The 13807-nt window shown below is 48.9% G+C and overlaps 1 protein-coding gene across 2 annotated transcripts in view; it reads left to right on the forward strand.

The window, feature by feature from the left end:
• The first annotated feature begins 432 nt into the window (after positions 1 to 432).
• The window catches only part of ZBTB7C (zinc finger and BTB domain containing 7C), a 393546-nt gene continuing 380171 nt past the window's right edge, over positions 433 to 13807 (forward strand). For both annotated transcript variants that reach the window (XM_055232837.2, XM_063639832.1), the window contains exon 1: positions 433 to 632. The gene's annotated coding sequence lies outside the window, so the exon portion shown is untranslated. The remainder of the gene's footprint in view (positions 633 to 13807) is intronic.

The raw sequence follows: 13807 nt of genomic DNA on the forward strand, positions 1-13807 counted from the left end.
CCCTCGCCTCGGCCGGGGCTGTCCCTTTAAATCCTGGAGGAGGCAGAGAGAAAAAAGGAAAGAAAGAGAAAAGACGCGGAGCCCCGAGCGGTTGGTGGCGGTGCCTGGTCCCCCCACTCCGCCTCCGCGCCGGGCCTTGACCCCCGCCCGCCGCCTCCGCCGGTCCCGGGCGCCCCCCGCCGCGCCGCCCACTCGCCACAGTTACTGTCAAAATAGAAATTAGCGGAGCCGGGCGGGGGCTGCGGCGCAGCAAGTGCATGTGCGGCGGGGCGGGGAGGGGGCGGGCGCGAGCGACAGGCGACCGCAGACATCCGGGCCCTTTAGCCCTGTGCGCCCCCCGAGCCGGCGGCGCGGGCGCGGGGCGCGGGGCGCGGGGCTGACAGCCGCGGCGCGGGAGGCGGGGCGCGGGGAGGGCGGAGGCGCGGCGCGGGGAGGGAGGAGCTGTCCGCTCGCCCGCTGCCGCCGCTCGGCTCCATACCCGCCGGCGCAGCCCCGCCACGAGACTCTGACAGCGGCGCGGCCGGCGAAGCTCGGGCGCGCAGGGACCGGCGGACCCCGGCGGCGAAGGAGGACGCCAGGACCGCCGCCCGGAGCCAAGTGCGGGAGGCGCGCGGGGCCGGCGGCGCGCGGAGGTGAGCGGCTTCGCGCGCCGGGCTCGGGCACCGGCTGCCGGGGTCGCGGTCTCCGCAGCACCTCGGCAGCCCAGGCAGTTCGGGAGGTCGCGGGGCGCCGGGAGGGTGGCTTTGCTTGGGCTGCGCTGGAAAGCGATTGCGGGGGCCGTTGCTAGGAGGCCGGCGGTCCGCGCGCCCTGGGGCGCCGGCGGGAGCAGGGGCGCCCTCCGCGCGGTGGGCAGGAGGCGGGGGGCTGCGGTGGCTATTCAGGGGCTCCGTGCGGCAGCCATGCAACGGAGGAGGCGGGAGGAGGGAGGGAGGGAAGGAGGGAGGGGAGAGCCAGCGGAGAGCGAGCCAGCGAGCGGGCGCCGAGCCTCCTGGCTGGCACCGCGGCCCGGAGCGAAGTGGCGCGCGGGGCTGGAAAGGAACTTCTGCGGGCGCGTGCGGCCCGGGGCTCGGCGGCGCCTCCCGGCCCGAGCGGGGCGGGCCCATCGGCAGCCACAGGTGGTTTCTGCCAAAAGTTTTACCGCACTTCTGCCTGGAAGGCGCGGGAGCGTTTTGGTGAGTGACGTTTTCCTGGGACTTTGGCAGTCGCACTTCGCGCTGTCTTTTCTTGAAAATTGGAAAATGAGCTGGAAAGGCTGGGATCCCGCACCTCGCGATGAGATCTGAGCACCGAGTACAGTCCTTGCCCGAGGTGTCACTCATACGGGACTCAAAGATCCTTGCTGCTGTCAAATCGGGAAGCTGGGGGAAATGGGCGCGCGCACGCACACAGTTCCTCCAACCCTGGGACAAGTGAAGCCGAGCCTGGCCCGGTACCTGTCGCTGCGCGGGGTAGTGCGAGGTCTGTTCCCAGCGACACGCACGGGAACTGCGTGCGTCTTCTCTCAAGGTGTGCACGTCTCTTGCTCCGTTGAAAGCGAATTGTCTCTGGCCGCTGTGCTGCTTCGTTTTTCCGGTTGCTTGTCTGGTTTTACTAGGATGAAGGCCAGGAGGAGCCAAAGAAAAGCGAAGCGGCAGCTCCTGTTATCTTTGCAATCTGCAAAGCTGTGGAGGCTGGTACGCAACCTTTCGCGGCGCGCGTGCAAGGCCGAGGGGAGCTGGGAGTGGGTGGCGTGCGCTGCCTGTTTGGGAAGTCTCTCCGGACCATGCGCAAGGCTAGAGCCGGAGTTTCTGGTGCTTCTAGGACAGAAAGAGGAGTGGGAGTGGGAAGGGAAGACCCCTTAAAAGAAGATATACTGTGCCCAGTCCTGGGAGAGAGGCTCCGAGAAGTCCGGTGGCTTGGCCCTGTTCTTCATTGGCGGGGTTGAGGAATCCAGTGCAGCGAGGTAGAAACACCTCGGTAGGTCGTCCTGGGCGGAAAGAAATCATTATTCCCAGAGCGGGCCCGATACCCGGGTGTTGAAACTAGGTACAAAACTGCGTGAGAGGTGGAAACTCTCAGTCCTTCATTCTCCTTGGTCCGGTGGCTCCCACTCCCTGCCCCCACAAGTACATGAGCAAAAAGCATGCTCTTTGCTTTATAGAAGGTCATAGGATTTTGAAGTTGAAAGAGACCCTAGAGATATTAGGAGCACTCATTTTACAGATGAACAAACTCAGGCCCAAGGAAGGAAAGTGACCTGCTACAGTGGCTAGAGGCCCAGCGAGACTAGAAATGACATCAGCCTTCCAGGCAAGGGTGGAGAGACTTCCCTGGGCAAGGCCTGGTAGGGCTTGAGATCAGAAATGCCACCCCCACACCCCAAGCCCATCATGGCCTCTTTATCTGGTACTTTCTAAATCCATGCTTGCCAGCGAATGTGGTATATTTCCTGTCCCCTGCCCTTGGCTTAAAAAAACCAGGACTGTCACTGCAAAGTCCAGTCTGACACTATCCCAACTTTTCCTGCTCCTTCATTATCCCAAATTCCTCAAACTCCTTTTGTAACACAATGCAGCTTGATTAGCCAAGAAGAATTTGCAGCTTTTTTTCACTGAAACACCCACTTTCCATAGGATGCCAGAACTCTGTTTTCCTGGTAATTAGACTTTACAGATATTTTTGAAAGGGAGCCCAATTTTGGATCAATTACACTTGGACACAAATGCTGTGCTGTTGTGGATACCAAATGAGAAAGATGAGCAATTATCTGGGGGTGTTGGAATAAATGTTGTTATGAGTATTTGACACAGCCATTAAACATCAATGAGTGGGTTTTCAGTAAATGTTTTTTACTCTGTATTTTACTGAGCAAACAAAGTGTCTAAATTAAAAAGAACTACGAGTTGGCCACTTTGATTTTAGCCACTTATTTTGTACCAGTGTGTATGAGTAGGAAGGAATTGAATGATAACCAGAGTGATTGTTATGTGAACTTTTTCCTCCCAAACCATAATACTCTAGAGCGATGCTAGATTTCAGTCTATAATGTCATATACCATCCAGCAGAATTTTATGAAAATAAGCTGGATGTATTGTGTGTCTGTATTAGTCAGAAATGACTTGCAAGAGAGAATATTTTGTAAGTTTGATTGCTTTCAAGGACACGGAGTATCAAGAATTCAAGGCTAGTGCAGAGTTGCTGGGTATAATTCTTCTGCTCTCATGAACAGATAAAAATCAGTGCCCCCCTACTCCACATCTCCTGTGTTTAGGGGTCCTACAGAAGAAATCAGTATCTGATATTCTGATAATAATACAGTGTTATGATGCCTTTCACGTTTTTTGCATGCTAATCTCATCAGCATTCCCACAAGATAGATAGTTCAGCTATTTGTTCATATTACAGAGGGAGAAACTGAGGCAGAGAGACGGGGAGAGTATTATTCCTATAACTTTTCCCACTGAATTAACATTCTCAGCATGCAGCTTGGGCTTCCTGGGCTGACCAGGGTATAAGAGACCCCCTAGTAATATTACCGGCCCTTCACCCCTCTCCAGCAGGGGCGGTGTGAAGGGGTTATGAAGGAGTGGTGGGGTTGTAGTTACAGTTCACTGGAGGCTGTCACCAGGGCATTTTTGTTCCCTGCCCCCACCGAGGGTGGGCAGTTGTCCTCCCTCTCATAGCAGGCTGTGGGAACTTGGGCGCGGAAGGACCAGCTGGCTGAGGCTGGGGCGGGGGTGTGGGATCTGTGCCTGTGTAGGGCTGAAGGAGTCCAGGCTATTTATAACCCCTCCTCCCCTCCTGGGAAGAAGAGACTCAAGGGTCTGGAACCATCTACAGCACTGACTTCTCCCCGGGATGGCTGTGTCCCACTGGAAGAAAACCTATCAACGAACCACACGGAGGGTACCAGAGTGAACCCTGGCCTGTGTGCAGCATCCTGCAGGGCTTCTTGGAGTGCCAGCTGCCCTGGGGAAATTTAGGACACAAGGATTTTCCACACTTGATCTTATCCAAAAGGCTGAGAAACGATGGGTTACAAGGATTTTCTAGAGCCACTGTGTGCACATTTTGTCAGATACTACTCTCCCATTTGCACAAAGTGAGGTGCACCCCAGAAATCTCACAGGACAGAACTCAAGAAGTCATTAATGTGAGGGTAGTTGGCTTTTCTAAATAATGACAACAATGATTCTTATGCAGGAGATTTTGAAAGTGGCAAGTTAGATGTGGTTCCCTCTGACTCCAAGCTGAGTCATTTCTGTGTGGGGCTGGTCGAGGAGGTTTGATGCATGCATTCAAAGCTCTTTGCTTCCTCTCCTGACTCTGCCCCAAATAGGTCCCCGATGGCCCCTCACCCACCCACTCCTCAAACCAACACCAAAGTCCTCCCTCCTTTGTCTGGAGTAAATAGTACCTTCCATGCCATCAGTTACAACTTCATCCCTGAGGCCGAACAGATTTTTTCCCTGGGTTGGTGGAGGGAGGAATGGGGGTGGGGTGGGGTGGAGGAAGCTGGCAAGGCACTGAGCTTGCCTTTCTGTTTAACCCTTTGGTGTGAATTGATCCACCCATCAGAACTGTCTCAGGGGCTCACAGCAGGTTTTACCAGGGGGAGACTTCAGTAGGAGGCTGTGGATGGAGAGGTCAGGGCTGGACAGCTGTGGCTGTGGGTGGCACCTGGCCAGCTTTTCACAGCCCTCATATGCTGGAGCTTTTGAGGGCAGGGCTGGCATGTTGCTTGTCTTCACGTCCTCAGCATCAGCAAGGGCTGGACATGAAAAACGTTTGCTGAATGAATGCTGCGGGCTGGGCATGGGTGGATGGGAGGACAGCAGTTGGATATGCATCTTATTTGCTGTACTCCATGGCACTGTGAAGGGGATGTTGGGAAGGCAAAGTCATAGAAGTAAATAAAAAGAGATGGGGTTCCCATAGGCATTGTGAGAGCCCTGGTGCAAAGTTGATTGGCCCCTTCATACCTCTAACCCCAGTGGATGTTGGGAGCATCCATTCATCAGTTCAACAGGTAGTGATGAAGTCCTTCTGTATAGGCTGTCGTGGCACAATCCAGTCTCACAGAGCAGGCAGAGTGAGTTTTCTTTAGTAAGGCAGACCAGGCCACTCCCTTGTGTAACCAACTGTGGGCATGCGGGATCTGGTCCCTGTCTGCGTCTCTGACCTCCCCTTCACTCCCTGTGCCCACCCTTCTGCCTCATTTTTGTTTCTTAAACACATTGAGGTCATGTGTTTCTGGCTTGCCTGTTCTCTTTGTCTGGAAAGTTCTTCCTTCAGATCTTCCCATAACTGGCTTCTCACTGACACATCACCTGGACTATATTCTTTTTTTTTTTTGAGACGGAGTCTCTCACTCTTGTCACCCAGGCTGATGTCCAGCGGCACGATCTCGGCTCACTGCAACCACCGCCTCCCGGGTTCAAGCAATTCTCCTGCCTCAGCTTCCTGAGTAGCTAGGATTATAGGTGCCCCCCGCCATGGCTGGTTAATTTTTGTACTTTTAGTAGAGATGGGGTTTTACCATGTTGGCCAGGCTGGTCTCGAACTCCTGACCTCAGGTGATCCGCCTGCCTCGGCCTCCCAAAGTGCTGGGATTACAGGCGTCAGCCACCGTGCCTCGCCAATCTTTTTTTTTTTTCTTTTTTAAAGGCTTAATATTATTTTTTGTTTGACAATGCTTCCCGTATAATTTAACATATCAAATAGGCCTGTTTATTAGCTCTCTTTTGGATGCTTCAGGGGCGCTTTTTATTTAATTTTTTTATTTCATAGGTTTTTGGGGAACAGGTGGTATTTGGTCACATGAGTAAGTTCTTTAGTGGTGCTTACTGAGATTTTGGTGCACCCATCACCTGAGCAGCGTACACTGTACCCAATGTGCAGTCTTTTATTGGATATAATCTTGATTCTCCTTTTGTTTATTGTCTGTCTTCCCCGACTAGAGTGTAAGCTCCCTGAGAACAGGCACCTTGTCTGTTTTGCAATCTATTATCTCCTCCTGGGCTATACCTGGGCATATTCATTTACCAACTATGTACTCAGACACTGCTGTGTGCTAGGCACTGTTCTGCTGTGAATATGCCAATTAGTGCTGTTGGGGTATGTGAAGTTGAGTCAGCCCAAGGCCCTGCCTTTCTTGATCTCTTCAGCCTAGAGGCAGAAATGAAGCTTGTTCATATATACTCTCATGTAGGCAGGGAGGGAAGGTAACATTCAAGAGGTATAGCCCAGGAGGGCCATTGTCAAGAGATGTTAGCCCTGATTTGACAAGGGTGGTTGGCTTAGGTAGATGGAGTCTTCTTTCAGATGTTCTGTTGGAAGTCTGGGAGCTCTGGCAGCTGACTCACCTCCAGAGGACTGGAGTTCCTCTAGCTTGACTGGCTACCACCTCTGTCTCTGTTTATTTACTTCTTTGGTGGGCAAGAGCTCCAAGCGTAATGCCATCCTTGGAGAGTCAGGAATGTTGTGTTTTTCCACCCGCTTCATTCATTGGCAGCCTCCTCAGAACAGCTGTGGACAGCTGTCTGCCAGCGTGGATGCAGGGAGGGCTTCTCTTCGGGGCCAGGGGCACACTCAGCCCTGCAGGAGCAGGGAATTCATTGGTGGTTCACACCCTACTGATTTCCAAACCCCACTGAACTGGTGCCTGTAAAAACAGATTCATAAGGAAATTAAAAAACTATTAGCATTCAGTTTACTGCTTATTTTCTGATTATGAAAGCAATAAGACTCATAATAGAAAATTTGGAAAATATGGAAAAGAATAAAACCAAAAACATCCTACAACACCCACATTTTGGTGTATTTCCTTCCAGTTTTTTTTTTTTTTTTTTTTTTCTGGAACCACCAACACACACACATATACACATAAGCACACACATGAAATATAATTGGGAAAAACATTGTTTTCCAAAACTGTTAAAATCCATGCCATCTTTTACTAAACAGAAAGTTTCCTTTCTCTTGAGAGCCTGATACTCATATTGCCACTGTGAATCACTGATACTTAGAAGAAAATGTCAAGTCTCTTCACTAAAGATTTGAGCAGGCTTTGCTTCTGTACTTTGTGTAAGGAAAACAGTTGTCCTTCCCCCCTTCCAACACATTGTGGATGTGCTTAGAAACATGCCTCTCATGCTCACCTGTCTCCATCAGTGTGTTAAGGAGTGTGAGTATATGATGTTGCAAGTTATCCCCTTACTGAGCATTTGATCACATTACTAAGTCATTGTGTTCTTTAGAAACGCACTTGTAATGGATGTGTAGTATTCCTTAAAGTAATATACCATACCTTATTTAACCATGGCAAGAAAAGAATCAGTCCCTATTAAGTAATGTTTTTTTTTTTGACCTAAAAATAAGAGAGCAGGAGGAACTCAAGAAATATGAACCCGCATCATTGGATTCATGTGTTTAGGGCATCACTGTTTGGGGGACGTCTTCACTCCTGCAGGAGCTCAGGACTTTGTTTCCTGCATTGCTCTGTTCCCAGGGCTTAGAGGAGTGTCCAGCACACAGTAGGACTCAGGAACTATTTTGCCCATTGAATAAAATATAGAATTCTTCCTATGGGAGCTGAGACCCTTGTTAAGTTCATGGAGGTCAAGGCTTCTTTTGAAGTGTGTGTTCTGGGGCCTTGGTGGCTTGAAGGGTGAGAGCATCATTGCATCCTGGGAAGAAGAGCATGAATTGGCAGGATAGGACGGTTGACTGTGAAATGATTCTGTGACTTAAGAATTTTGATGGGTTTTTGGAGGAAATGAGGCTTAGGTGAAATCTTGATTTAGGGGGCTAGGAGCACTTAACTCCTTGGAGACAGAAACATGAGGGACCCAGGTGGGAGGGTGGCATGGGTGGAGCCTCACAGAGTCAAGACTGGGACCGGGGGTACAGCCTAAGCCAGGGAATGGCAAGAGATGGGGACTGTTCAAACTGGAACCTCCTCAGGGCCCAGAACCTAGTCCCAGGGGAGGATGGGTCCTTGGGGATTCTGAGGCCCCTCCCTGCCTCCAGGCAGATACCATCCCCATACTGCAGATGGGGAAACTGAGGCTCTAGAAGTTAAGGAATGATGAGCATAGGTTTTGGGGTTGATGAGACCTGATTCCCATAACTTGGTGGCTTTCCTGCATCACTTTGGGCACATCACATAAGCTCTCTTAGTATCAGTTTCCTCACCTATGCAGTGGTGATAATACCAATTTGATAGGGTGGCTGAGAAAATGAGATAAGATAATACATACAGGCACTTAAAATAGCTCTCGACAAAGAGTGAGGGGACCCATACAAAGGAGCCAGTGTTATTTATGTTTTGTAAATTTCTATTCTTAACATGAAGGGAGAGTTGAGAAAAGACAAGATCGATGCCAAAAAATGAAAAACAATTAAGGCTTTGTTGTCTTGCTTCTCATCCCCAAACGACTACCCTATCTCAGGGAATAAAATCCCAGCCTACAGGAATTCGAACTCTTGGGTGTCATGAGCTCACATGCAGGTAGAATTAGCACCACTTGAGGGGTGCTAGGATCCCTCCCTCCTTCCCTACTTCGAACAGAAGGAGAGATGCGCTTGTTAAAATCATGCAGTGGCTTCAGGAGCTGAGTCCAGATGTCACTGCTGGGGGCACACTCCTTACTCAATTAGCACCTGGGCATGGTTTGGTCTTTGTAGTGGATAATGTCTGGCCACACAAAGATGGGGCACAGGCCAGGTCAGTTCTGCTGACTGGGAGCTGACTGGATAAGTAGCATATGACCTGGAGCAGTGCAGCCTAATAGAAATATAGCAAGAGTCATCCATGTAACTTTAAGTTTCCTAGCAGCCACCTTTTTAAAAAGTAAAAAGAAGTAGGTAAAATTAACTTCAATCATATATTTTATTTAACCCAGTATATCCAAGATATTATCATTTCAATATGTAACACTAATCATACTTCAAGTGCTCAGTAGCCCCACAGGGCTAGTGGCTGCCTACCAGCCAATGCAGTCAGCCCAGGACACAGGTTGCGGGGGCCACCCTAGGGGAGGCTGTGGCTATAGGGGGACTCTGCATTGGAAGGAGGAGCAGCAGGGCCTCTAGGTGGGGACACATCAAAAGCAAGCAAACTAGGGAAGCAGCAGAGGGGCCTGAGACAGGACTTTTGTCCTGGCCCACTGATAGGCATATAGTATATTCCCCAGGGAATCATTCCTGTTTTATGGGCCTCAGTTTCCCCATTTGTAGCATGAGGCTATCTTTAACAGCCATTTCAGCTCTGGTGTTCTTTAATTCCTGAAAGAAAGGCACAGAAAGCAAATTTAGTCCCTTCCCAAGTTTGAGGAGGGTGGCAGTAGAGCTTGGAGAGAAAGTGTGGGAAACAGGACCGCTGGCCCTGTGTTTGAAAGGATGTCCTTACAAAGTTCTGTCTGGACCATTTATACAGCAAGTCTCTGAGAATCGACAGTGTTCAGCCATCACCGTGAGTTTTTAAAACAGTGCATTTTGGAGATGGGGCAGGGGCATTAATTGTTACTTTTGAAAGGTGACATGTTTTGATTGTTTCAATTCTGAAGCTTCCTCTGGTTGGTGGGTCATCCCAGATGGCTTTGAATGGCAGCCATAAAAGAGGGGAGGGGCCCCACAGGAAATATTAGAACAAAAAAGGACATTTTTCAGCTCTGTCATAAATGGGCACTTGGCCTGTCAAGAGAGGATGTGGGAAGAGGGAGGAAAAAGCAGCAGGTGTGTTTGGGGGAAAGGGTGTGTCCCCAAATGTATTTTAAGCTCCTGAAGTCAGCAGCACTGGTGTCATTGTACTCTGGTGAGTGGGGATTTGGGGTTTTAATCTCCCCACCAGCAACTTCTGGAGGGAAGGAAGCTTTCTCTCCTTTTATGGAGTGTCTCCTCTTTTTAAAATGAGATTGTCACTAAGTAACTGGCTTGTGTCTACCTGATGACCCCAACTCCCAGACAGGAAAGGGGCTTGCCTGCTCTAAGAGCTGCTTCAGATGAGGCACAGGAAGGCTGCCCTGCTCTCAGGTCCCTCCAGAAGGCAGCTGAGGAGCCCAGGGCCAGAACCTGCTGCCACCCGCCTCCCCGCCATCCCACCGGCCAGTCCTTCTGCAGCCACGGTGCCTCCTCAGTTTTTCTCCTGCAGCTAACAGATGACGCAACAGGCTGCCTTGAACTGTTTTTAAATGAGGATTTCTCTTTTATGTTTTCCTAAAGCAGATTTTTTATTACTTTTCCACACATTATTTGCTTTGAATTTTTAATTTAATTTTTCCGAATAGGTCAACACCTCCATGGTTTAAAATTCAAAAGGTACAAAAGGGGTTTTAAAGTGAAACATCTTTCTCTCACTGCTGTTAGTCTCCTTACCCTGAGGCAGCCACTATTAATGGTTTCTTCAGTTTAAAGACATTTTACGCAATACAAAACATATGTGTGTATGTGTGCATCCATACGCATGGTATTTTAAAAAAATTTCTTTATTCAAATGGGAGCTTATCTCACGCATTGAATCTCACTTTGCACTTAACGTCTTGGAGATATCTGACCGTCCGACAATTATACCTTGACTTATCTAACCAGCCTGCCTACATGGATATTTCAGTTGTTTCCAGTCTTTTGCTGATACAGTACCCAGTGATTTTTGTGTGAAAGGGATCCTTGATTTTTCTGAATACAGAAAGATTTATAGCACTCTAAGAATAATTTTGCCAAGTTATTGTTCACAAGACACTTCAAAGGATAAAATTGCTTAATTGTTTAAGGATTAAGGTAGAATAAATAATTTTTGGTTGAACTTCTTAGAAAACGAATCATGTACTCAACACTGATTTAGGAAATCAGTGTTTCCTGAGCTCCCACTATGTGCTGGATGCTGGGCCAGGCAAAGGTGGGGGTGGGGGAACAAAGAAAAGGGCATGAGGGGTGGTGCTCACATTGTGGGAGTGGGGAAGCGGTGGGGTCTGAGATAAGCCAGTGACTTTGATGGGAGAAGAGAACAGACGCAGCTTCATGCTGGGGAAAGGAGGTTAAGGCAGCATCGGGCATAGCCTTGATCAAGGCAAAGAGAAGCCACAGAGGTCGTATTGGGCCCTTTGACTTGGGGTGAGGTACAGGGTTTCAGGGAGGGGGTTCTGGGCTGATCGACTCTGTGGGAGCTTAAGCTTTCCTGACCCCAGCTTGTGGCATCATGTCCTTGGTCTCCCTTGGCTACCTCAAGGTCACTGTCCATATGCAGGGTCCTCCAAAGGGCAGCTGACCTTGAGGGCCTTTGAAATTCCTCTGGCTTCAGAGTCTGGTAAGCAAAGCTCTTTCTCTCAGGCCAATCCCTTCGCAGCAAACAGGCAGCAGTGGCCGAGCAGCGCTGTGGACAGAGGGGGCTGTGGACACTGGGGAGAAATCATCCTTGCTGTGTGGAAGAAGGCACGCTTTGCCTGCCTGACCTGCAGATCCCAGGACTTGTCCCTGTGTGTACACAGCTTGATGTTCCCCTTCTGAGTTGAGGGAGATCTGCTTCCAATGAACGCTGTCCCTAATCCCAGCAGCCTGCCCTTTCGGGGGCTCAGGATGCTTTTGGAAACAGACTGCAGGGTCAGAGTGTAGACCTCCATCAGCAGGCTTGAAGGCAACAAGCTAAAGTTGCTGAATAGTTGTGAATTGGCCCTGGAAATACCTGGTCATGCAGAAGCTTTGCTGCTTTTGTGTGTGTGCAGGTAGGGAAGCTGTGATCCCACAGGGAATACAAGGTGCATTAGGATTCTGATGGAGTCTTTAGTCCTGGGTGAGGTTCTGCAGGGGATCAGAAGCCCAAGACATGGTCTTGCCTTCAAGGATGCAAAAATTTGTTTGTGAAAATATGTGCAAGACATGTATAAGCTTATGCTGAAGAGCTAAATGACATAGTGTAGCTTGTCAGATTTTAAAGAAGAGAGTCCTAGAGTCTGTGTGCTTAGAGTTGGCAAGTTGTGAGACCTGCGATGAACTTGGCGAAGGGAGCTGGTAGGAGGATGAGAACTGACATTGCTGAGCAACCACAACAGGCACTTCGTATGTGTGACATAGCCGCTCATTCTCACAGCAACTTTCAATTTAATGTTATTATTCCAAATGAGCAGATAATGAACTGAGTCTTGGAATGTTTAGGTTAACTTACTTGAGGTGATACGGCTATCTGGAAGTGGAAGAGCTCTGATTACAGAGCCCAAATTCTCTCTACTGCACCTAAATTGACCCTGAAGTTCCTAGAGGGTATTCAGGTGGGGAACCGCCTGTACGAAGGAATGGTAGCGGGACCAACATGATGGGGGCCAAGCTCAGTGAAGAAGTCTGTAGGTGTGCGTAGGAAGCAGGAGGAAATACATTTGGTTAAGGGGCTCAGGCATGGGGAAGTAATTGCAGCAAATCTTAACTCCTAGGCTGGTTCCTGCCCTGTGCAGTTCACATCTGGCTTTCTGCCTAGTTTAGCTCAATATACTTCGGGAAATGGCATAATTTCCATTTTATCCTTAAACAATAAGAATTTAGGAAGAGATTATCCACTTGATACCAAGTACTAAAACCATTTATTTTAGTCCAGCGCCAAACTGGAATGATTTTTATTCTTTGACCAATATCTCTTCTTAGGGCATTTTAGGAAATTGCTTTTGGAGCCACATAAAGCACTGTTGTAAAAATGCAACTAACAGCACCAAGAAATATCAGATCACTAAATTCAGGTGATAAGACTTCCCAGAGGTAGGCTTCCACCTATGCTTTATAATTCTATAGATGGATACTTCTATATTTCAACTTCTAGGAGAGCCATGTGACTTGCCGACAACCACCATTGTGGCTCGTGGTTCAGCATAAGAATTCCTGCATTATATTCACTCCGTGTGTGATGTGGGCCGAGTAATATGTGTTGTCGGGGTGATGAGCGGACAGGAACAGAGGGAAGGATTTGAAGGCTAACAGATCTTGTGTAACGATTAGGCTGTGAAATGTGGCAAGGAGATTCAAGGACCTCATTCAAAGGCTCACGTTTGCATATGCTTCCTTCAGTGGATTTATTATCCATCTTTGTAATCTCAAGGTTTCTCTGTCCTAGTACTAGCTTACAAATAAATATAAACCACTTAAACAAAAAAGCCCTCCTATTTTTCTGACTGTCTTTAGCCCTTGGGAACCTGTGCCTTGATGAAGTATGAGTAGGTGGTGGACCCAGAGCTCACCTGATGAGGTTTTGTTCATGTCAGGCTTCTTGTCTTGGCTCTTGCAGAGTATTTACTGAAAGCTTCCTGAAGGCAGGGAAAATGCTTCTGATTTCTCATGTAGCTCTGCTGTTACATGTGCTTGTGCCCATTTTGCAAATCATCTCCTAATGTGGATAATTTCCAAGAACTCAGAAATCTTGCTCATCAGCTGGGTAGTACAATGACAAAGCAGAGGGCAACATCCTAGTTATTGTCCTTGCCTGCCATTGGAAAGTAGTTGTGTCCTTGCCTCTGTCTATACCTGGAATCCTTGGATGTTTTTCTAAACTGCTTTGAGAGGGGGGTAGGGATGGAGAGAAAGATTGTAAAAGTGAATTATTTGATAAAATAATATTCCTGCTTACATTACAGAAAGCTAAATCATCCTGTGTTCTACCCCCGTTGCTTTGCTGGAATTTCTTGTGACAGATTCTGATGCACCAGATTCCACCACCTCCCTGAGAGTCACCTATTTGCAGAAGTCATTATAAGCCATTGTTTAACTAAAGGCTTTTTTCTTTTCTTTCCTTAAAATTTTTAAGACCCTGCATCTGTATAGACCTGACTCAGCAGCTTTCTAGTTTGAGTA

This window comes from Symphalangus syndactylus, chromosome 1, assembly GCF_028878055.3.
Source record: "Symphalangus syndactylus isolate Jambi chromosome 1, NHGRI_mSymSyn1-v2.1_pri, whole genome shotgun sequence".
NCBI classification, from domain to species: domain Eukaryota; kingdom Metazoa; phylum Chordata; class Mammalia; order Primates; family Hylobatidae; genus Symphalangus; species Symphalangus syndactylus.